Source organism: Callorhinus ursinus, unplaced genomic scaffold (assembly GCF_003265705.2).
Source record: "Callorhinus ursinus isolate GAN/ISIS: 27379988/994484 unplaced genomic scaffold, GSC_fseal_2.0 scaffold16, whole genome shotgun sequence".
NCBI classification, from domain to species: Eukaryota; Metazoa; Chordata; class Mammalia; order Carnivora; family Otariidae; genus Callorhinus; species Callorhinus ursinus.
Window position 1 is genome coordinate 13,771,620 of NW_027397078.1, and position 25,293 is coordinate 13,796,912.

Genomic DNA, 25,293 nt, shown 5'->3' on the forward strand with positions numbered 1-25,293 from the left:
AGAAAGAACTGCCCGAGTACAGTCAACACTGAAAATGGCAAAAAGGTAAGAATAATAAATGACTAGTGTTTTTTTACTTCGTGAAGTATTGGACAATTTTTATACAGTAAGAGACAACTGAAACAAGGATATTTGCAAGGATAATGATCCTAACAGGTAGCTTGTTAGGACATTGCTGTTAAGGGTAGCATGCGTGTATTCTCCAAGAATTAAGGCAATCCTCAAGCCTCCATAAGAGACAATGAAATGCAATTCGTGTATGACAGCATGTGATGGTAAGTAATGGTGACAGCTTTGTATAGGATCTCCTTAATGTGAAGTAAAGTGATTTGTATATAATCAATGAAATGTGGAGCTAAAGAGTAAGAATTATTCTGTCTCCAGCACTAAGAGAAAGTGTGATTTGACCGTCTGCCATGGGGAATTTTCTAGAAAATCTGGCAGGTATACTTTTGTGCTGGAGATAGGGGATATCTGTGTACAATAATCCAATGGAACTGTGTAATCATTTCTATTTAAGTGATAAACATATGCCCCATAATTGTTTCAGAAAAGATTTGAGGAAGCTTAATAGAATATATCCTTTGGAAAGGCAGCATAAATTTTAAGTGTGATACAAATTTGGCCCTAATTACTGTAAGATCCAAAATAAAATATGAAATTAGATAATTTACATAATTCACAGGGTTCCTAACATTGACCAGAACAATTGCTTAGGAGTACACCTATTCCTGGCTTAAGAACTGAAACAGAATTATTTTTCTTTCAGGGCAGAGTCATAAAAAGAAGTTATTATGTATTGTAAATGAACATCTTTTCAGTTACTACACAGGCAGGTTCTGGAATATTTCTTTTTCTTACTATCTTACAGTTTAAATAATTTTTTTACTAAAACAAACAATAGGAAGATACATGAATTAAAAGATAAAAAATACCCCTTTGTTTTTACCCTACCCCTGCCACCCAACTTGAAATGTCAATTTCATTAAACAAATTTCAGGCTCTGTTTAATTTTAACCAACTGAGCCACCCAGGTGCCCAGGCTCTGTTTAATTTTATAGATTTGTTTATTCCTGTGACAGCACCACACAGTTTAACGAGGTTGTTTCTTAGACTGTCCTGAATTTAGTAAGGCTAGTGATAAAACATTTTTTTTAAGATTTTATTTATTTGAGAGAGAGAGAGAGACAAAGAAACAGAGCACAAGCAGGTGGGAGGGCAGAGGGAGAAGCAGACTCCCCACTGAGCGGGAAGCCAGACAACGTGGGACTCGATCCCAGGACCCTGGGATCATGACCTGCGCCGAAGGCAGATACTTAACCGACTGAGCCATCGAGGCACCCCTTGGAGGTAAGACATTTCTGCATGTTTGAGTATTAGAGAGGGAGGCAATATATGATCTACATATCAGATCTTCTGTTATGTCAACCTAATAATTCATTTTAAAATATCTGGAAAAGAGATGTACCACATGCCGTTCAAACAACACTCATGAAATTTATTTTTTTTATCAAATGAACTGACAACAAATAGTGAATGGTGGTGAGCATAAAATTATTTTATCTAGTAACTGTCTAGAATATAGATATTAAGTATTCAACATTCGTTCAGGTAATAGATCCTATTGGTAACAATGTAAGGGTATAGGTTTAACATTATTTTGTGAAAGGTACAATGGATCCATCTGGAATGAAGAGATACTCTCTCTGAGGAGAAGTGAATCAGGCTGGAGCATACCTACTTGAAGGGCCAGGCTCCCTTCAATAACTTTCTTGAGTTGACTGCAATTGATAGAGGATTGGGTGACTAAGACCCCAGGGTTCTGCCCCAGATCTTCAGTCACTTGGCGATTAGCATCACCTTCATTTGATTTTGCTCAATAAGTATGGTTCAGAGATTACTTTGCTACAGAGAAAGAAGAAACATATCCTTTGGTATGGGTTTTCATGTCTGTTGGCAGTCTTATTTCTCAGTACAAATTAATTCATTGACATTTTGTTTCTCATTCTTCCATGTTTGCAAGCAATGTTTTGTTCACCTAGTACCTAATTACACTTGGTCAAGTGAACAGAATCAAATGATAAAAACATGTTGGGGCACCTGGGTGGCTCAGTCGTTAAGCGTCTGCCTTCGGCTCAGGTCATGATCCCAGTGTCCTGGGATGGAGCCCCGCATCGGGCTCCCCGCTCAGCGGGAAGCCTGCTTCTCCCTCTCCCACTCCCCCTGCTTGTGTTCCCTCTCTCGCTGTCTCTCTGTCAAAAAATAAATAAAATCTTAAAAAAAAAAACATGTTGTATTGTGAATGAGTTCATCCCTGCATGTTATAAATATTAGCTATGCTTGGCATTATTCTTGATGTGTTGACTGAGGTTAGAATGTTTTCTGAGATGGACAGACCAAGTTCTTTTGCTCTTCAGGAGTTTATATTCTATTTGGGAAGACAAAAAATATATAATTAAGTATGATAATTCCAGATATGATGAGCACTGTCATGCTTTAAAACCGGGTTGTGAATTTGGAAAATGGTCTTCTGACTAGAAAATAGAAGACTAAAGCCAAGAGGAACTGAATATAAACACTGTATGCTACTTTTAGTAAAGTTGTTCCTCTTGGGAGTACAAATTAACAATCTTTTTTTATTTTATTATGTTAGTCACCGTACAATAATACATCATTAGTTTTTGATGTAGTGTTGTTCCATGATTCATTGTTTTCATATAACACCCAGTGCTCCATGCAGTACGTGCCCTCCTTAATACCCATCACCGGGCTAACCCATCCCCCCACCCCCTCCCCACTAAAACCCTCAGTTTCTTTCTCAGAGTCCATACTTTCTCATGGTTCAACGATCTGAAGTTGCTACACATGTATCCTGGAATTGAACAAACAAGTGGTGGGAGTCAGGTTTCTCACTGTTGGAGTAGGAGGCTACAGATAAGCAAGAAGTAGAATAAAACTTTTGATACTGGATTAGAGTTGGAGATGTCCATATAAACTCATCCTTTGCTTAACACAGATGGACAGATAGAAAAAATTAGGTGTGTTTATGTGCTTTAATATGTATACATACACTTTCTAACTGTGTTCGCTAAGAGAGTGTCTAAGCAAGTATACCTCTATAGCAACAAGCACATTCAGTGCCCAGATCATGATTTCTAATACCATTCTCTAATGAAAGGAACTGGGGCTTCTTGGAGAAATGCTGGGTCAGGGAATATATGAAATGAGCCTGGAGCATCATATGTACCAGAAAGTAAGGAAGTACTCAAAAAAAAAAAAAAAAAAAAAAAAAAAGGGCGCCTGGGTGGCTCAGTCATTAAGCGTCTGCCTTTGGCTCAGGTCACGATCCCAGGGTCCTGGGATCAAGCCCCACATCGGGTTCCCTGCTCAGCGGAAAGCCTGCTTCTCCCTCTCCCACTCCCCCTGCTTGTGTGCCTGCTCTCGCTGTGTCTCTCTCTCAAATAAATAAATAAAATCTTAAAAAAAAAAGATGAAAGTATATCAAAGGGACATAGAAGTCAATCTGAAAGGGTTCACATTGGGCCAAACTGGGACAGTTTGAGCAACAAAAAAAATAAGAGAGTAATGGATTATAACTAGAAATAGTAAATAAACATCCATGAATCTATACAGAAACAAAGACCCAATGGTGTCCTGGTAAATGTTTAATACAAATAAATGAATAAATAAGTAAATGGGGGAAAGGGGACAAATCTCTGGTACAGAAGAATAATTTATTTAGATAACGCCCCTCATGGAAATGGAGCTTAACCCCCACCCCCAGTGTAGACTGTGGTTAATGACTTTCTTCCAAAGAGCCCAGTGATGGAAAGGTGTGGGGAGGGGCGGGGGGAAGAGTAGCTTCACCATGGAGAACCCTGATGAACACTGTCTTAGCCCGCTGTTCAAGGTTATCGTCTTCAGTGATAACTCATGTTGTGGCATGTACCCTTGATAAAAATCTAGTGAGAATGGCACTTCACTCGTGTGGTCTTCTTCCTAAAAACCTGTAATTTCAGTCTAACCATAAGAAAACCTTCAGAGAAACCTCAATTATGGGACATTCTACCAAATTCCTCGCCAGTACCTCTCAAAACTGTGAAAGTCACTGAAAATAAGGAAAATCTGAGAAACTCTCCAAGATGAGAGGAGGCTAAGGGAACATGATAACTGGATATAACGTGGCATCCTGGTTGTGATCATGGAACAGAAAAAAAAAAAAACAGTAGGTAAAAACTAGTGAAGTCCAAATAAAATGTGGAATTTAGTTAATAGTAATGTACTAATGTTGGTTTTCCTGTTGTAAGAAACACATCACAGTAACATATGATGTTAACAATAGGGAAAATTGGATGTGGGATATAAGAGGAACTCTGAACTATCTTTGCAAATTTTCTGTACATCTAAAACAATTCTAAAATTAACAGTCTATTTAAATTTAAAAACTGGGTTTTGTGAAAGTACAGTGACTGAGAGGCAGAGCGTGTTGGTTACTTTAGACTGGAGGTAGTTGGGGAAAGCTTTTCTGAAGAAGTGATATTTGAATCTAGATAGAGCCAGGAATGCAGAGTTCTGGAGGAAGGGTATTCCTTGTAGAGGGAGTAGCAGATGCAAAAGCTTGATGCAAGGATGGGCTTCGGGTGTTTAAGGAATAGCAGAAAGACTCGTGTGGTTAAGACAATAGCATATCGGGGCACCTGGGTGGCTCAGTCGGTTAAGCTTCCGACTCTTCATTTTGGCTTGGGTCATGATCTCAGGGTTGTGGAATCGAGCCATGCATCTGGCTCTGAACTCAGTGCAGAGTCTGCTTAGGATTCTCTCCCTCCCTCTCCTTGTGCCCCTCCTCCTGCTCACACACTCTCTCTAAATTAAAAAAAATAAATAAAATCTTAAAAAAAAACATAGGATATGAATAGAGAAACTGGTACAAGATGAGAACAAAGAAGAAATCAAGGGAGTAGACTATGTAGGGCTTTGCAGGCCATATGTCTTTCTCTCATACTAGACAAGGAGCTACCCAAGCATAGGGCATATGACATTCTTTTCTCCCCTCATAATTTTTTTTTTTTTTTTTTTTTTTTTTAGTGACCTACTTCAAAACCAGGGGAGGGGGGAATAGGTCCAATGGTGTGCTGGTTAATGTATAACAACTGGTTCTCTAGAGGTAAATAAAGCCCAGATTTGTACTGTTGACCAACTTGCTTGGTATGAATAGTCCCACCATGGCCAATTTCACCCTACCGATGTAATATCACTGACGGAGGCATTAGGAAGAGATGTGTACAATAACCTCTCAAGAGCTAGCATGGCTCCAGCATATCACTGCACAGAGACCACTTAGGATCTCTCTGAACAATACTCATTTACTGTGATTCTCAGTAGATGATGATCCCACTTGTTCAATCATAAACACATATTTTTTCCCAGCTTTTTTCAGAAGGACATTATGAGAGACATAACTAAATTATAAAGTCAAATAAAGTTGCTCAGAAGAAGAAAGTTCAGTTGGTAATTCCTTTAACCTGTTCTTAGTAAACTAATTTGGGCTCCCTCAAAACCCCTGGTTCCCCGTAACAGTACCCACAATTCATCTCAGCCTGAATCATTTTCTAATGTTTTCTGGGTATTCAGAACTCATCCCCCAATCTTTTCTTGGACACATTATAATCTTCACATTTTTGAAGAGCAGAACATCTACTTTTTGCAACACCACCACTTTTTATTCAGTGACTGCTCAGTGATTATGGGCAGTAATTTGGTAACTTATGGCAATGAATCCCCTTTTAGTTTCAGTAGCTGGTTGGAATGACCATCCTGAGGTCCTGGAATTTGGCCAGCATGCTAATATTGGCGCTCTTGCTGGAATTGAATATCTCTTCCTTGGATGCAGCTGACAATGAGAGACAGCAACATAATGAGCAGCTGCTCTGTGGCCCTGCTGAGTTAAGAAAATGAAGGGAGCCCGGGCTGAAGGAATGGCCGTAGAAGGACATACAGAAAGGCAGCAGCTCCAATGAGCCATTCTAGCTAAGGCATATAAGAAGCTATTACTCTTCGTGCAAACGCTCATGTGATGGCTTGGATGTACAGTCATCACTAAATTTTCCAAAGTGTGGAGGCTTTATGTGTATATGTGACAAAAATTACCACAGACCATGTTTCAGGGGTGTAAAATGCCCAAACATAAAGACCAACATTTATTAGTAGTGTGGCTTCCAAAGGAGATGAAAGAACAGCTCACATTACAGTGTTAAAGTGGGCTCACTTATAAAAGCTCATGTAACCCTAAAAAAATAGCCTTCTGATAATAATGTGATCCCTGTGTTTAAAACACAGGAAACAATGCCCAGCAAGTTAAACCATTAGGCTGAACCATATAAAATCGTCGTTTCTGTGGCTCATAAATGCAAATATCTGTAGTTTCCTATTCAGTGTTTTCTGGCCAAAAGTCATAGTGTTAGTAACAAAGCAAAGACCCCACTTGAACCGAGGTCTTCCAAAAACCAGATCCTGTTCTCTTTCCATTTCACTACACTGCATTTTTAGGCTGGCAATCTTTCAGTTTATAAACTTCTGGAAAGTGGGGTTTCTGACTTTTTATATATGGCTTAGAAACAATAAATGGTCCGAACGCTAATAGAAAATCAATCATATTGCTCATTTCACAAGAGTTGTTAGCCCTAAGCATCGTCTGGGGGAGATTAATAGAATGCATATTCCTAGGCCACAGACCTGATGATTCTGCCTCAGGAGGTTTCTGACAAGGCTCAAGTTCTGTATTTTTAATAACCATCTAACACGGTTCTGACGTGCCTAGTTCTGGAGAGGTGTTGAGGAATCAGTGAAAAGAGAATGTTAGGATGAAATGGATTTTTCTCTTTGCACTATAGAGCGTTCTGGCACCGTGCAGATACACTGAGTCTTCGATCTGAACAATTCCAATAGGCAATTTGTAATGAAGCAGCGATGGGCATTCATACACCACTGGCTATGGCTGCATCTTTAGTTCAGTCTATATTCTGAAGGCCTGCTAGGGGTTTGAGTAAATTGCAAAGAGTCAATTCCTTCCTTCCTTCCTTCTCAAACTCTCTGGCTCCCTCTTCTCCAATATCAACGGCCCTCATTTTCTATTCTCCTTGCCATTTCCTAAAGCCAACAGCTGCTATTAAGTGTGACCAATCAGGCTTCTGGTGGGAGAAACATCCCAGAGATAAACCATTTTGCACACAAAATTAAAAAAAAAAAAAACTATTTTGAGATACCACAGTAGAAACCTTGCTTGCTAACTAAAGAAAATCAGTATCTCAAGGGACACCGTATACAGAGTAAACAGCAAAGAAAACATAAAAACAAGGTAGTTATCATTCCTTCCTTCAGATTTATATTCTCTTTTCTTCGGCCATTAGTAAATTGGCCTTTTATTTATTTGTTTGTATAACTCACCAAGGTTGGCTTATATGCTTTCAAAAATAGCCTATGATTGTATTTTCTCTGTGTTAGCCATTTGTCAACATCACAGGGACCTAGAGAGTTTTCTACCTAAACTTCCTCCCTCCCCATCCTCCAACACACACACATAACATACATACACACATACATACACACACACACCCCAATCCTATTTTTCTCTGAGTTTACACCTCCCAACTTTACGGAACTGGGGAGTAATTGGAATAAGGACTCAAAATTTTCCCTTCTTTAGCTTTAACTAACAAATCATTAGGTACTACTATTTGCATGTTCTACATTCCTAGATGAGATTTTAAAACAGCCACTAATTTATTTATTTCAGTACATTTACTGAGGGCATATCACAGAGCAGACGCTGTGCTAAACCACTGGGATATATCCCTTCAAAAAGTCAGGCATTAATCATGACTTCTTGAGCTTATATTCCAGGAGGGAAGATAGACATTAAACATTGCATTGAAACCAGGATGATTGTTATGAAATACAGAATACCACCGAGGGAGAATATAATGGGGGGATGTAACCTAATCTGGGATTCAAAAAGGCCCCCATGATGACATGCTCAGCATACTGATGGGGGCAGAAGAGGTAAAGGGAGAGAGTGGCAGGAAATTAGGTGAGGCGTGGCGGCCAGATATTGGAAGGCTAAGCAGCATTTAAAGCCTTTGATGACTCACTCAAAGGTTTAATATAGAAGAGCAATATTAACTGCTTTCATTCCACTGTTAGTTCACCATCTTCAAATGAGTGGAATATTCTCTTGCCAATGCACTAACATGTATGAAAGGTCTATTTTAAAACCCATTTTTACAACTGGCTATAGTTGCTTAAGTGTTTAAATGTACTCTTTGTAAAACCAGCTTCCTTCTCTCCTTAGTATATGTTTACACAATAACCATGTTTTCTGGGCATTTGTGTAACAATTAATAATAATTCAGTGAGTTAAAGAATATGCTGATGGATCATTTCACTTCTAGTTGATATTGACTCATGGGTGAGAATTCCTGGAATCCACTGATTCCAGGAGATCAATACATTACATGTAAGAAGCATTTTTTTTTTTGTAGTTTATTGATAATTTCATGTAGTTCAGAAACCAGTCTTACCTAAATCATGATACATTTAACCTCAGGAGAATCCTTCAGTCCATTTATACCCTCAGTATCTCATCTTCTACCTATGTTAATGTTTCTACATAAAACCACTATTTTAAAACAGGAAGGAGATTTAGAGATAATTGAGTTCAGATCACTTCCATTCTGAGATACCAAGAGGTTCAATGATCAGCCCCAGACCACACTGTGAGTTAGGACAGAGCAGGGCTGTACATGGCTGATCTCCTGATTTAGTTTCAAGGTTTACAAACCAATCTCAAACAATGAAGATCAAAAATATGAGACCCAGGACTCCTTAAAATAATTACTGTGTCAGTAAATTTGATATACAATATATACTTTTTTTTTTCCAGCTAGCTGAGTTTAAGGACTATAATGAGAAGCCAACACCAAAACAACCCATTCCCAAAGCAAACCCCAAACTTTAGTCCCCTTCTTGGAAAAGATATGATTTGCTTGGACCTTGACTCATAAGAGGTATATTCAATAATTATCAAGGTTCAAGTGTTGACATTAATTTCTACTTTTTTTTTTTGCTTTTATGAAAAAGAAGAACTTTTACTAAAACATTTCAGTGGGTTTTACCGAACATGAACCAGCTTATATAAACCTATAACTTGATTGTGTAATACGACATAAACTTAAATTGAATGCAGTTTCCTTTAAAGATAATCTAATTTCTAAAAAATTAAGGAAGAGTGCTTGACAAATGTTTTGATTTTTATTACTCCTAAAATATACTTTCAAAAAATGAGAACAACTTGAATTTGCTCATCCTTAAAGAGGAGCCTGTTGCTTTTGCTCATTTCGATAATAGTCATTTAGCTTGGTTTTTGTTACTTACTCTGATACACTCTATGGGTTATGTACTCCCTGGGTGCTCAATAAATGGCTGCTTTCGGACTGACTGACAGATGTGTTTGATCTCGTAAGTACTGCTGTAGGGAGCACAGATACACAGATGCTGAAAGGGGGAAGCTGATGGATTTAGGAAGTGAGGCAGGGAAGGGGAGGAGGTTAGGACTCATCAAAGAGCTGAGCCCTGTGTGCCATTTGAAATTAATATCTGTCAATTATTTGGAAGCATACATAGGGAATTAGTGAATCTTAGTGTTACGGATTATTATTATTATTAGATAACCAAAATAGGGTTGTACCTTGGCCTTTTGTTTTCCTCCCAAATATTTTTTGTAAACTTCAAGAGGCAAGCACAATTTCCTAGTATTGCAGCCTAGGCCCTGGAATACACCAGATTATCAATAATCCCTTCCCCTGGGCCAGGCTCAGTGCTCTGGCTTTGCATGTCATGACAGCTAAGACCATTTCTTCCAAAGAGCTCACAGGTAAGTCATACAGGTGAGGTGTCTCTCTCACCGTGGGCACCAGCCTCTATTAACCATGACTTTTATTTTTCGTATTCTCATGCTTTGACACCTTGGGGCCTGGCTGACCCTCCCACAGTTGGCTAATTCCTAAAGATAGCAAGCAACTTACATGGGAAACATGCCTTTCATATCTACACCAACTGATCCAGAGCCAATACCCCCAACCACCCCTTTTATCAGGCTCTTACCTCTGGGCCCCTATCCACCCACCCTAATCACCCCAGGACCAGATACCAGACAACTAGGCACAGTCCCTATGCCCCAAAGTCCACTGAGATGATCCAAACTACCCAATCCTAAACCTGCTCACCCTGTCCCACCCATTCCTTCCCGCAGAAACCACAATAAAGGCTCCTGACCGTGTTTTCCTCATTCTCCGTCCGCCTCCTGACTGACCCTTGTGCTTCCCCCATGTGGCCCAGCATGGTATTGCTGTGCCTCCTGTTTCTAGGGATGCGTGAGTAGAGCAAACTTTTTCCTTCACGGCAGTCACAACCATGTCTGTGTGACTTACCATTCCCAGTTAAGACAAACCCTGGCTACCCTTAGAACACAACTCCACCAAATCATTCTTTGCTTTCAGCTAAGGTCTGGGAGATAGATAATTTAGGGTTGGTAGGAGACATGAGTATAGACGGGCCAAGGCAGCAAGTATCTACAATGCACAAGTAAATAAATTATGAACCCCTTACAGGTAAAGGAGGGAAAAGGCCATGAAATAAATTCAAAAGAACTAGATCTTATATATGTCCAGTGTATGAAAGGCAGCAACTTTAAAGCACTTATTAAAAATAAAACTGAGTGCCAACCTCCAAGCAAATTTCAAGGAGTGAGATAGTTTCCCCACATGGGTAAGACTGTATTTATCATTTTTATTTAATCATTCTTTGGAAATCATTTTTTGGAGAGCATGGGTGAAAATGGTGGTAGTTGAAAGTACTTGTACTTTGAAAGATTAGATTGAGCCCGAGGACTGAATAATTGTTACAGAGTTATGAAAATAATGGACCATGTTAAGGAATTAAAGGTTTGCAGTTATATATACTCCGGGAGCCAAAAATCAATATTAATTAACATTGTTAAATGTTAACTATGTTAACTGTAAAATGTCTCAGTGTGCTCAGTATTTTAAAATATATTTTTCCTACTCTTTAGAAATAGATATATGATTTTGAAATGGTGATTGAATTAAATGATCTTTTTTTCTGTACAGAAAGAGCAGTCGTAAAAGAACGATGATGATTTTTATTTTATTTTCAGAATGAATGATAGAATTCTCCCTTCTCCCAACATAGAAAAGTGCCCATAGTTTCTTCGACTCATTTGCATGAACACCATTTGTAGTGCAATTATATGCTTAACAGTAGCCATGATGTAGGCCTTCTTACACGCGGTACTACCAGATCCCTCGTCAACACTTGCCTTTACCTGTCTTCCTACCATGCACATGATTCATGGCAGTTATTGAGTAGGCAAGGCAAACACCGGGTGCTTTTTGTTGTTTTTCTCACACCAATTAGGTCTTTGTGTGTGTGTGTGTGTGTGTGTGTGTGTGTGTGTGTGTGAATGACATAGTTCCAGGCATCATTCAGTTAAACCAATAAAAAAAAGCCAAAGAAAAAGTAGCCTAGGAAATTGTATTATGAAAATTCTCACTGGAATATGTTACTGTTCAACATGGAGGTTCACACCATTATGTTTATCCTGAGAAAGCATCCCTTAAAATGCTGCAGCTGTGGAACCTAATGAAAATCCAGAGCATCTGTACGGTGACAGAAATTCATTGCCAAGGCCCTGGTGCCGGCCTACTGGTGGGTGTGGAGAATGTCTACCACTGTCTTCAAGAACATTCTTCAGATATTCCAGAATCATTATCAAGACATTGCAGCAGATTGTTGATTTTTTTTCTATAGTTGATATGCAGTAGAATGGGATGACATTCATTCTCAAGTCAGAGATCTTAAAGGAATATATATAACAAAAATCTATTGCTAATACAGAGATGGAATTCTCAATGGTCTATTGTAGGAGCAAACCACCAACTGTGAGAAACCAGAAAATAAATTCTCACAGGGATTAAAAGGAGTCGAACACTTGCTATTTTCTAGATACTAAGAGTTTTGCACATATTAACTTGGAATTAAATTAAATTTTCTCAACAAAACTGAGTGGTAGGACATATTACAATACTAATTTTAGAGTCAAAGAAACTGAAGCACAAAGATATATGTAACATTCCCAATATCCAGAAAGTCAAAGGAACCCCAATATACATCATACAGGAGACAGTTGGAGAATTTAGTAAGGAAAAGGGAAGATTCAAAATGGAATCAGGTTGATGGCCACCTTCAAATGTACAGATGCCTGACATCCAAAGGACAGATTACATTGGATCACCATGGCTCCAAAACATCTTGCCATGAACAATGAGTGGAGGAGACAGGATGACATTCTGAATTGTTCAAGAATGAACACTGCCTTAGGGAACTAGGACTTCTCCCTGCAACCTCCATTACAAATGGGTTCAAGTAAAACTAGGCAACCACCAGGCAGAGTAAAATGAGGCAGACTCCAACCTTTCAAATCCCAATGATCTGGATTCGAATCTTCACCACTTTCTGTGTGACCTTGGGAAAGCTACTTAAGTGCTCTGTGACCATTCCTCATCAATACAAATGGAACAAATAAAGGTAACTGGTTCACAGATAATAATGTTTGCCACATGATAAGTTCAATCTAGTGCATCACTTGGCAAACATGAGAAGATCATTTTGACAACAGTTTATATTTAGCACATTTCTAAGGTGTAAAATTATAGCTAAATGCAAAAAATGTATACCCTATGGGTTTTTCCCCCCCCTTGTCTTTTATCTTTTGGGCTTTTATGCAGATTTCATTATTGACAGTTCTGTGAGAATTTTATATCTAAGGATAGCACAAAGAGACCAATGATAAAAATGTTTAGGAGATTCTGGCTTCTGATTTCTGTTTCCATGAGAAAGAATTCTAAAAATTCACTTTATCTCATGGTGGTTGCAATGGGTACGAGGGGCTTTCTAAATATTGAGGGGATGATGCCTAACTTTTTACTTACTCATTCTGCAGTTTTCCCACTAGTGTGATTCATATGCAGAAGATCCTTTTTGTGGATCTGTCCTTTTCTTACATTTGTCTGTTGTGACATATTTTCCCTAAAATACAGCTGCCAGTTTGATCTACATGCTGCGTCAGCTGGAAGGGTATGAAATGCCTCTCACAGATTCAGCTGGTCCAATGGAGTGGCTTTGATTTTCTTTCCCAGCTGTTGTGTAAATTGGCTGCTCCTTGAGTGTATTAGAACTAGTTTATGTTTCATAGCATTTAATAGCTTTGGAATTACCAGAAATAGCTATCATAATCAACATGAAAATGATAGCACTCATTCTTCTTCTTGAGGATAAGAGACACAAACTTTCTTCCATGCATTTTATCCCCTACTCTAAAAGGTAAAGCCAACTACTGCACAACTATGAGTCCAAATTTGCAATCACGTATTTGGAAAGGTTCTGGAAATCTTCCTTCCTGCTTTAAATTTTAGTTGTTCTTTTTCTTTATTTTAATGTTCCTTTCTCCACACACTATTTATCTGTATGAAAATAACCCTTCACTCCTCAGGTTTCACACAGAAAAAAAAAAAAGATGTAGATGCACATGACACCAACTTTCTGTGCTAAATACGGTCTATTGCAAGGGAAAAGAGAATGAGAAAATGGCGACTAGAGAAACAAGAATGTAGAATTTGAGCTATGCAGTAGGTTCCCAATGATTCCATGCAGTACCCTCTCAGCAACTCCAAGCAAGCCAAGACATTTACTCTCCTTCCAATCCCTCCCAAGCCAGCAAAGTTGCTCTGGGCTTCAAAGTGAGCTTTCTTTAATGGACTCTAGAAATCTAGTTATCTTTTTTTTTTTTTAACCAAAAATAAAGCATTTTGTTGTCTAGGGATGAACCAAAAGCCCTAAATAGAAATAGCCTACATACAATGTAACACATGGAATTAAAATTATACAGAAAATAGTTCTACCTGAAATACCCATCACTGTGGGGGAGAAGATTGTGTTACTGAAGAAGTTACTGAAGAGCCTGAAAATGAAGAGGACACTTCTGTAGACAAAATAAAGACAAAGTTTCTCCCAACTTTTACTAGAAATTGTCCTGTCCTTAATCAGAATTCCAGCTCTAATCTGGCCTTCAGTTTATCAATGAGGGCACTGTTTTGTATTAATTCACATCCCCTGAGTTGACCCCATTTATTTGGCCCCCAAACATCCCAGTGAATCTAGCTTCCTGGATTCTTCCCTTACTCTCAAACTTGAATCACAGAAAACATTTAAAATAATATAAATACTTGTTCTGCTTACCCATAATTAGACACACTACATACTTCCTTCTGCTCTAGAAGGAAGCAGTCCAGTTGATGTTTTATGAACTTACTTAAGAAGACAGGCGGGGAGTCACAGATTATTTCAATTTGATACCTGGGCAACAGCATAGCCTTTGTTTTTTTTTTTTTTTTTGTCTGTTTACTTTTTTCTTTTTCTTTTTTTTTACATAGCTTTTGGAAAAGAATGGCGATATACTGATATCCTGAAAGTTATCAAAAGAAAATCTCAGTCATTTGGTGTTGCATTTTCCCTACCAATTAAACTCCAACTTGGATCCAGAACGGTGGCTGCCACCAGGTCTTGAAGGATTTGCACACCCCCAAGACACTGGTTTTCCCCATTCACCCTTGGGTTTTTTCATTCATTTACTAAGGGCTTATCTACCTTCGTCCAGTCTGGCTTGCTACAAAGAAATGTAAAGAGAAGTCACCCTGTTGGCATTTATAATCCCAAATGGAAAACATTTTCAACTTCCACTGAGGTTATTTTAACTATCTCTTTGATGACATGGATTTTTTTCTCTCTCTCCTCCTCCTCCTCCTTTAGTTCTGTTCATTTTATACTCAAAGTATTTATTTGAACATGGTCAGCTCAAGCTGATTCTTTTAATGGTGCCAGGTGGCATGGCTGAGTGTTTGACCTCCCTTTCATTAAAAAAGTTGTATTAGCACTGAGCCAGCAAGCTTTCTATTCCAGACCCAAATGAAGAGCTGAATCGGCACAGGACACTTGGCCTGTTTGTAACCATCTGGTTCAAGAGATTTTCGACTGCACCAAATCTGTCCCCACCTATGAATTCACCCTTGAAACTGAGCTAAGGGAGGAAGAGTCACAAGGGCAGCCAGGCCTTCCCTGAGTCACTGCCAAGTTTAGGTTTCACATCTGACAGGAAGGATGTTTTCAGCCAACTGACATCTCTTTCATAGCAAATGCAAAGTCGTTGAAGTGATGTTAGGACTTTGTTTAAAACTTAATATATTCACCCAAGACAATTTTGGGGTTGACAGTCTAGTTCAGTCCTGCCCTGTTAGAAAAAACAGAAAACACAACTAGCTTTCATTCTTTGGGATGTCATGGTCCTCTCGGCGCAATCATATGCCCCATGAGAAGACACAATTAGATCTATATTCTCTTTGGAAACTTTCATTTCCTATCTATACTGTAATAAATTCCTTCCACAGGCTCAAAACAGACTCAGCAGTATATCTTATGAAGATTTGAGGCTGTTACCGAGACAGGGTCACTGGTGGCTGGAGGATCTTGCCTTTTCACTACAACATGAGCAATTTCAGTACTTACTTTTATATGTCACCATAGCTTCACTGTCTCCCTCTCATGTTTATTCATATCTTTTGAAAATGTTTATTTTATGGTCCCAAGAATAGCAGCCCTGTTTATTCTTTGATCATTCATAGTTGCCTCAATATTTATAAGACTGTGGTGCACTGTTTTGCATCTAATCAGTTTAAAACTTCAGAGCTCAGGGCTAAATCTCAGATTACCAACACTGAGGGTGAAGAATGCCAAACTATCCATAGTTGAGGGGAGTTTTTTTTTCAATTTTCATCTCTCAAACTGATCCTCTATACTGAAATTAAAAATACCAAAGCAATTAAATTTAACAAGGAATAAACAAAAAACTCAATCAGTTATAATACTCAGGGTGGACAAGTTTCAGGATAATAAGATCTTTAATACTACTTTATAATATGACTGTTCTGTTCCTGTAGTTATATTTTATACCAGTCTCTGTTAGTTTATTTCCTACTGTTCAGCAGAGTGTGTCATTGGTTATTTGGCTTTCTGTCTTCCACTCAAGCAGGTAAGTATCATGAGGGCTCAGGCCTCAAGTCTATTGCTGACAATTAAAAGAGTTTCTTCAACATCACATATTCTCAACAAATATTTGTTGAGCGAATGAATGAATGAATAAATGTATGAAATGCAATTAGGCAACTGTCAAAAGCAGTTCAGATTATTCTTCATAGGAATTTAAGGAAGGTACTGTATATGAACAAGGTCTTTCAGTATACCACTTTTAATATTCCAAAACTAGAAGAACTGACAGAATTTCTTGACCAATTATATATGGAATATGAGCAAAAGAGAGGAGTCAGAAAGGTTTTGGCCTTAGCAATTAGAAGAAAGGCATTGCCATTAACCATTATGAGGAGACTACACCAGTTGTTATTTACTAGGACAAATAATAAGGCGCTCAGTTCAGGGCATACTAAGTTGAGACACATAAGCAATGTGGATACCAGTTTGGAGTTCAAAGGAGAAATACAAACTAGAGATAAAAATGCAGTAGTCATCAGTCATGAAATTTCATGCAATCATCTAAAAATTAAACATAGAAAAGAAAAGAGATCCAAGGACAAGGCTTTGGGGCATTCTAACATTTAGATGTCTTGGGAACAAGGGAAGAACCAGTGAAAGAAACCAAAAGCAGTAGTTAGCAAAGTAAGAAGGAATTCATTAAAGTGCATTGTCCCAGAACCCAAGGAGAAGAAAGTGTGGCAAGAAGGAGATCATGACCAACAGTGGCAAACTTTACTATTACATAAGGTGAGAACTGAAATATGGCTTTTTTTTCCCATGGGGATCACTGTCAACACGGGGGTCCTTGAGGAGAGCTTTCCTGTATTCCTAATGGTGTAGAGGTTGGGCACAAGAATCTATTGTTAAAAGGCCACAGGCAGAATGGGTACAATTTGGTAATACTGCCCTTGGAACCAGTAAGTATGGCTTGATGATAGGCAGGCAGTGAGATATTAATAGAGGATCAGTTGCATTACAGAAACAGTGGAACTAGGCAAAATTGTAAGGCTGACAAGGATATCCCAGTGCACCTAAGGTGAGCTATTTGTTAGAGATTCTTCTTCACATGTACAAGGCGATACTCTGGTTTATCTTGATTGTCTCTTGGGAACTCCATTTACTTGACTATAAAATGAGTTTGAATTCAACTCATGCTTTCTTTCAATCAGCAAATATTTAGAAAGCACGTACTGTGAGCCAATCATTGTTCCAGGTGCTGGGTAGAGATGTGAACAAAGCAGACATACTTCCTGGAGCTTACATGTTCGTGGTAGGAAACAAAAATCAAAGAAAAAGCCCATCTCTGTTAGACTAGATGGAGATAAGTACCTAGAGAACAATTAGGCAAGGAAGGCGGATAAAGAGTGCAGGAAGAGATGTGATTCAATTTTAAAGGGAGTTGGGGAGTGGGGGGCACCTGGGTGGCTCAGTGGGCTGGGCATCTGACTCTTGATTTCGGCTCAGGTCATGATCTTGGAGTTGTGGGATCAAGCCCTGCATCAGGCTCCATGCTCAGCAGGCAGCATGCTTCAGTTTCTCTCTCTCTTTCTCCCTCTGCCCCTCCCCCTACTCAAGCACATGCATGAGTGCTCTCTCTCTAAAAATAAGTCTTTTTTTAAAAAGAGAAGGAAGTCCGGGGAAAAAGGCTACCTTTAAACAGAGCCCTAAAGTAGGTGAGTGCATAAGCCCCCAGGGACATACTTGAGGCAAAATCACTGAATGTAGAGGAAAGCCTATGTGAAGGCCATGAAGAAGGAATGTGCCTGGTGTGTGCTACAGAACTACAAGATTGGTTTGGGGGGTGGGGAGGGAGGGTAGTTAGCAGGAAAAAAGGGCACAGATTGAAAGGAAAGTGGACAGTTAAAGATGTGTGTATAAGGCTTTGCAGGTATTAAAGGGCTGTGGCCCTTACCTTTATGGAGAGGGCCTGCCCTACTTGCCCCTGCAGATCTCCTTACCACCCTTGTCCTTCCTGCCTTGGGAGGTGGAATCTACAGGATGCACCACCCTGGATCCTTTGCCCCGTGGCCTTCATTTGGTTCTGGCCAATTGGAAGGAGGCACTGGCAGGAGTGGAGAAGTAAGAACCTCTGTTGTGGTCATGTGTGGCCGCAGCTCCCTTTGGGCACCCTGGTTCCATGGCTCTAGCTCTCAAGGTGTCCTGGCGAAAATGTTCCTTCCCTTTTCCTTGTTCAGACCTGGGCAAGGAAAGCTTTCCACCTGTTGCTGGTCCCTGCTTCTTTCAGTGCTCTTTGTTTTCCTTAATTCCATAAGTTCTTATAGTCTCTTCATTAAATTCTGTTCAGTTAACTACTTTGTACAATCTCGTCTACAATTTTACTATTGATTCATTTACCTCTTTATTTATTTTGGGAGACAGAGAGAGCTTGAGCAGTGGGGGAGGGGCAGAGGATGAGCGAGACTCTCAAGCAGGCTCCATGCCCAGCACAGAGCCTGACACAGGGTTGGATCGCATGACCCTGAGATCATGACCTGAGCTGAAATCAAGAGTCAGACGACGCTTAACCAAGCCACCCAGGCGCCCCCATACAATCTCTTCTACTCTGCCAATATCTGTACAGAATCAAACAGAAAGCCATTTAAAAGATCATTTAAAAGACCAACAGTCCAGGCAAGAGAGGATGATGGCTTGGACCAGGACGGTAGCAGTAGGGGTAGAAGAAGTGTTCAGATTTGGGATGTATTTGGAGGGTATATCCAACAGAAGTTGCTGACAAATCAAACGTAGGCGTGAGAAATGTAAAAGAGTCAAGAATGACTTCTCTGGCTTGTGTTTCATCTCACATTCTCCTCTTCTTGGTGCTGATGAACACAGTCACTTCATATTATGATCTGCAGTGCATCAACATGTTTGCTATTCTGTTTACTAGTAAAAAGTGCCACTTAAAGCAAAAAGAGTCTCCATGGACCCTGTATCTTACTCAATCACAAGCCTCCTCTTAGTGCTAGCTGTGATTAAGGGAACTGATTGAGATTGGTTCCTAAGAAATATTACATAACATAAAGATCCAAAGACTTTTGTTCCCTTCCAAATACTCATTTTTGAGGTCAGTGCATTCTAATGATTCAGGAAAAACATTTTTTGAACTTTTGTTTTAATAAGGCTCTTTAAGACCATGTTCTTGTACATCAAAGCAATAATATGTGGTAACAGAAGAATGTTAAAGACATAGAAAGATATGGTATTTTATTAAGTAAAAAAATGTTACAAAACAGTATGCAAAGTTTGTCCCTGTTTTTGGAAAAACAATATATGCATATTGCATATATGTGGTAGATTGACTGCAGTTCATACCTCCCTGTATCCTAGTCCACTGATAGTGCCCTCCTACACTGACTGTGGCCTTACTTTGGCCAATAGAACAGAAGCAAATATGATTCAAGCAAGGACTTTGAAAAGTTCTTGTGTATTGGGACTTGCTGCTCTTAGGGAACTCCAAAAATCATGTGAATAAGCCTAAGGTAGCATGCTAGATGATGAGAGACAACAAAGAGGCAGACTAATGTCATCCTAGCCTTCCCACATGAGGCCATGATACACAAGCCAGGCCCAGTCACCACCAGCTGACCACAGACACATGAAATCAGCCAGGCCTGGTTCAGACCAGAAGACCTGCGTAGTTGAACCCAATTCAAATATCCAACCTGCAAAATCATGATCTGTTATGGACCAAATGTTTGTGACCCCCCCCCCATTCCTATGTTGACATTCTGAGCCCCAATATGATTGTACTTGGAGACAGGGCCTTTACCAAAATAATTAAGATCAAATGAGGTCATAAGGGTGTGGCTCTAATTCAATAGAAAGACATCAGAGAGCTTATAAAAAGAGACACCAAACAGATCACTCCTGTACTCTCCTGTGTGTGTGTGTGTGTGTGTGTGTGTGCACGTATGTGTGTGTGCACATATGCACATATATCAAGAAAAGGCTGAGAGTAAACAGAAAGAAGGTAGCCATCTACAAGCCAAGAAGAGAGCTCTCACCAGCAACCACCCATGCTGGTACCTTGATCTCAGACTTAGAGCCTCCAACACTGTGAGAAAATAAATTCCTGTTATGTAAACCACCGAGTCTGTGGTATCTTATTATAGCAGCCAGAGCTGACTAATACATGATCTAAATGCATGGTTGTTGTTTTAAGTCACAACATTTGGGATCGCTTGTTACACATCAAAACTATTGGATATTCATATGTAGTTGATTTATGCATATACATAAAATTAAAAAATAATTGGAAAACAGCCCCAAATACTCCTCTGAGTGGTGGGATGATATGTGATTTCCGTTAGTTTCTTCTTTTAGTTTATTTTCTCTTTTATTTTTTGCAATAAACATATTTTTGCAGTAAAACATATAAAAAAATCATTAGAGTAAAGCAATATGAAAGGCTGACTTTTAAAGCAGCAGTGGAAATTAAGGATGAGAAAAAGACAGTCCAGAGCTGAAAGAAACGTCCACTAACTGTGGGTTGGAATGAGAAAGAGCATCCAGGGATTTGCAACTTCTACTTCCAGAACAATACTATTAAAAATGGCTATAAAGAAGAGCTCAAAAGGCTCTGCCTTATGTCTATATCTGATCCTGGCACAGGACACAGAAACACACAAGCCAACTGCCCTTAGTAAGCCCTCCACCTTGCCCATCTCAGCACCCTCAATGCCCAAGAGCCTCAGTTTGTCTTCTTAGACAGAGAACCAGGCCAAGGAAGAGAGGGGTAGACAGAAACATGTATTCTGTTACATGTTTTCTTTTTTTGCTGGGCTAGCTTTTCCTCAAATGAAAGTTAATCAGAAGCAATCGGTATAATACACCACAACAAAATGAAGAATAACGATCATATGGTTGTCTCAAAAGATGCACAAAAAGCATATGACGAGATTCAACATCAACTCAGATAGAAGTCTCAACAAAGTGGGGTTAGAGGGAACAACAGCTCAACATGATAAAGGCCATACTGGAAAACCCTCAGCTAACATCATACCCAATGGTGAAAAACTGAGAGCTTTCCCTCTAAGGTCAGGCACAAGACAAGGATGTCCACTCTCACCACTTTATTCAACATAGTACTGGAAGTCTCAGCTACACCAGAAAAGAAAAAGAAATGAGGGATCCATATTGGTAAAGAAGAAGTTAAGCTGTCACTATTTGCAGATGACATAATACTATACATAGAAAACACTAAAGACTCCCCCCAAAACTACTAGAAGTAATAAACAATTTCAGTAAAGTAGCAGGATACAAAATTAATACCCAGAAATCAGTAATGTTTCTATACACTCAACGAAGTGGCAGAAAGAGAAATTTAAAAAACAACACACTGACAGTTGTACCAAAAAGAATCAAATACCTAGGAATAAACTTAACCAAAAATCAGGGGGTGGGGGGGCCCTGGGTGGCTCAGTCGGTTAAGCGTCTTGACTTAATTTCAGCTCAGGTCATGATCTCGAGGTCATGGGTTTGAGTCCCATGTTGGGCTCCACGCTCAGCAGGGAGTCTGCTTGAGATTATCTCCCTCTCCCTCTGCTCCTCCGGCTGCTCACACACTCTCTCTAACAAATAAATCTTAAAAAAAAAAAAAAAACTTAACCAAAAAGCTGAAAGACCTGTACTCTGAAAACTATAAAACACCGAAGAAAGAAATTGAAGATGACACAAATGGAGAGATATTCCATGCTTATGGACTAGAAGAATATTGTTAAAATGTCCATATTATCCAAAGTAATCTACAGATTCAATCCAATCCCCATCAAAATACCAACAGTATTTTTTAAAAAACTGGAACATATAATACTAAAATTTGTATGGAACCACAGAAGATCCTAAATAGCCCAAGCAATCCTAGGAAAGAAGAACAAAGGTGGAGGCATCACAATCCCAGGTTTCAAGATAGACTACAAAGCTGTAATAATCAAGACAGTATCGTACTGGCACAGAAAAGAGACACATAGATCAACTGAACAGAATGGAGACCCCAGAAATAAACCCACGATTATATGGTCAATCTATGACAAAGAAGGCAAAAATATACAATGGAGAAAAGACAGTCTTTTCAATAAATGTGCTGGGAAACTGGACAGCTAGCCACATGTAAAAGAATGAAACTGGACCACTTTATGACACCACACACAAAAATAAACTCAAAATGGACTAAAGACCTAAATGTGAGATCTGAAACCATACATATCCTAGAAGAGAACACAGGTAGTAATTTCTCTGATATCAGCTATAGCAACATATTTCTTGATATTTCTCCTAAAGCAAGGGAAAGAAAAGCAAAAATAAACTATCAGGACTACATCAAAATCAAAGGCTTTTACACCACAAAGGAAACCACTAACAAAACAAATAGACAAACTACTGAATGAGACAAGATATTTGTAAATGATATATCCAATAAGAGGTTAATATCCAAAATATGGAATAACTTATACAACTCAACACCAAAAAAAAAAAAAACAATCCAATTAAAAAGTGGGCAGAGGACTTAAACAGACATTTTTCCAATGAAGACATACAGATGGCCAACAGAGATATGAAAAGATGCTCAACATCACTAATTACCAGGGAAATGCAAATCAAAACCACAATGAGTTATCACTTATGCCAGTTAGAATGGCTAAAATCAAAATGACAAGAAACAACAAGTGTTGGTGAGGATGTAGATAAAAAGGAACCCTCATGCTGCTGCTCATTCTTTATTGGTGGGAATGCAAACTGGTGCAGCCCCTCTGGAAAACAGGAGGTTTTGGAGGCTCCTCAAAAACTTAAAAATAGAACTACCATAGGATCCAATAATTCCACTATTGGGTATTTACCCAAAGAAAATGAAAACACTAATTTGAAAAGATACATGAACCCTTATGTCTATTGCAGCATTATTTACAACAGTGAAGATACGGAAGCAACCTAAGTGTCCACTGATAGAAAAATGGGTAAGGAAAATCTGGTACATACATACATAAACACACACTGGACTATTACACAGCCATAAAAATAGATGATATTGTGCCATTTGAGACAACATGAATGGACCTAGAGGGTATTATGCTAAGTGAAATAAGTCAGACTGAGAAAGACAAACACCATATGATTCCACTCGTAAGTGGAACCCTACAACAAATGAATAAACAAAAAGCAGAATCAGACCTATAGATACAGAGAACAAACTGATGGTTGCCAGAGGGGAGGGAGTGGGGTGTTAGACACAATGGGTGAAGGGGGGGAGGGTGATACTGGCTTCCAGTTATGGAATGAATAAGTCACAGGAATAAAAGGCACAGCATAAGGAATGGTCAATGATATTGCAGTAGCAATGTAACAGGACAGATGGTAGCTATACTTGTGGTGACCAAAGCATAATGTATAAATTTGTCAAATCGGTAAGTTGTACACCTGAAACTAATATAACATTGTGTGTCAACTATACTCAAAAAATAAATTTTAAAAAATGTTTGAGAAAATCAAAGAAATTTGAACATTGCCTGGAATAATATTCTAAATAATAATTTTGTTAGGTGTGAAAAAAGAGTGTAGATCTCATGGTAAGTGTTCTAAAAAATTTAAATAAATATATTTTACACATTTTAAAATAAAAATTTTCATGAAATAAAAATATAAAAAATTTCAAAAATAGGTGAGCCACAGACTACGAGCTAATATTCCCAAGTATATTCCTAAAACATATATCAGGTAAAAACTGGTCACCAGGGCATATAACAGAACTCCTACAACTAAGTAACAAAAAGACAACTCAATGAAAAAAAATGAGCAAAATTTTAACCAGCTACTTCACAAAAGAAGGATATATGAATGGCCAATAAACACATGGAAAGATGCTCCACGTTATGAGTCGTTAAAATGCAAATTAAAACCCAAGGAATTATCCACCTTAATGGTTAAAATTAATAAACCTGACAACACCAGATATTGGCAAGGACATGGAGCAGCTTAAACTCTCAAACATTGTTGACGACGGTGCAAAATGGCACAACTACTTTGGTAAAAGGTCTGCCAGTTGCTTATGAAACTAAACACCTGCTCTCTGACCCAGCAGTTCCACTCCTAGCTTTTTACCTAAGTGAAACAAATACCTACAAAAACACTTCTACATGGACATTCGTAGCAGCTTTGTTTGTAATAACCCCAAACTGGAAATTGCCCAGGTGTCTATCCATAAAATAATGGATTTATTCATGGTATGAACTTCCAAAGCAGGCAAAACTAGTCTACGGTGGCACAAACATCAAGGCAGTGGTTTTTTCACTGGGGTGTGTGTAAAGGGTTTGACTGGGAAGGAGTAGGAGGTTACTTTCTGCAGTGATGGTAATATTCTCTATCTTGATAGGAGTTCGGATTATGTAGGTATATGCATATGTCAAAACTCAACAAGTACATGTTTAATATTTTTTAATATCAACATACGTAAATTTTATCTTAAAATAAAAAAAATCTGTAAACAAAAAAATAATTAGTTAATGAATAAACCTGGGCAAGGAACAGTAGGAACAGTAGAAGGAGAAGTAGGTCTGAGGTACAGAGATTCAAAAGCATAGAATAGGTTTGGAGAACTACAAGGATGTTGCCCAACGGCTAGATGAAGAATCTGGCATTGCTCGTGTTTAAAGCTCTCCTCAAGAGAAAATTAGTTTTCATGATCTCCAACATGAAATAAACACTGATAAGTTTGTAACAATTCCAAGGGAGAGATGCAACCGTTTAATGCACAAAAAATGCCTTCTGGTACATCTAAATAAGCCTCTATCATTCTCTTTGAACTGGTATGGCATTCAGAACTTGAGTACTAGTTCTGTTCTCCATGCCAAGCCCCAGCATCATCTGAGAGGGTTTCCATATCCATTCAGATCTTCTATCCAACTTCCTACTCACCAAGTTTCTTGATTTCCTGGTTACTCAACCACTAGTCTATTATGGTCTCAAATTAGACATGGCCACACATAAAACTATAATAACCCTCAAATCTGTTTTTTTAAATCATCATTTATTTTTATTATTATTTCTCTTAATGAGAAATATGGGGCTCGAACTCATGACCCT